The sequence below is a fragment of the Priapulus caudatus genome, unplaced genomic scaffold (assembly GCF_000485595.1).
Source record: "Priapulus caudatus unplaced genomic scaffold, Priapulus_caudatus-5.0.1 Scaffold857, whole genome shotgun sequence".
NCBI classification, from domain to species: domain Eukaryota; kingdom Metazoa; phylum Priapulida; class Priapulimorpha; order Priapulimorphida; family Priapulidae; genus Priapulus; species Priapulus caudatus.
The window spans coordinates 62,218-62,951 of record NW_014577918.1 but is presented as its reverse complement, the minus strand read 5'-3'; the positions used below and the strand labels follow the sequence as shown (position 1 = coordinate 62,951).

General features: G+C 48.8%; 1 protein-coding gene across 1 annotated transcript in view; it reads right to left on the bottom strand.

Moving 5' to 3' along the window:
• The window catches only part of LOC106814026 (multidrug resistance-associated protein 1-like), a 41,918-nt gene that overhangs the window by 28,102 nt on the left and 13,082 nt on the right, over positions 1 to 734 (bottom strand). The gene's annotated exons all lie outside the window — the stretch shown is intronic.

Sequence of the window (734 nt, the reverse complement as noted above, 5' to 3'; positions counted from 1 at the left end):
GGAGAGAACGAGGGGAGAGGAAGAGGATGTTACAGTGCATGAGTGAGCGAGGATGTGGAAGCCATCGTACCTGCAAGGTGCGCGTGCGCGCGGCGATGTAGGCGTTGACTGGGATCATGAGAATCATCACAGCTAGACCTGCCAGCACAGACGGGCCCAGCTCCGCCCACAGAAAGTACAGAGACAGAGCGATCTGCAGCGGTGCCGACCTGTGTGAGGTGATAGAGAGACATTAGCGCGCGATTACCTTAGAGCAGGGTTCGACACTAACCCACGTCCGACCGACCTAGTCAGGTAAATGCTTGGTCCGGTCGCATACAACCAGAGTGCTATTAGCCCGACTGGTCATGTTAGAATTGGTCATATATATTGCACATAGCTACATGACATCATTTCACACCTTTCTGCCTTATAAGTCACATTTGTAATTACAAAATGCACAATTGTCACAATGTCAGTAGTGCAAGGCAAAACATCGAATCTTGGTGTTCGTGGTTAACGAAACACGGTGTTCGTGCTTAAAACAATACCTGTCAGTGTCAGGGCTAGTGGTTTTCCTCAGTTACTAGCCCGATGGTCTAGTGAAATAAAAAGTTAATGTTGAACGCTGCTTAGAGCGAGAGAGAGAGACATTAGCACGCGATTAATGGCCGAAGCAATGCTGTGAGAGAGATATCCCACGATTACTGCAGGCACTGTGGGCAAAGTACTGTGGCTACATACTGTCAAAGTTA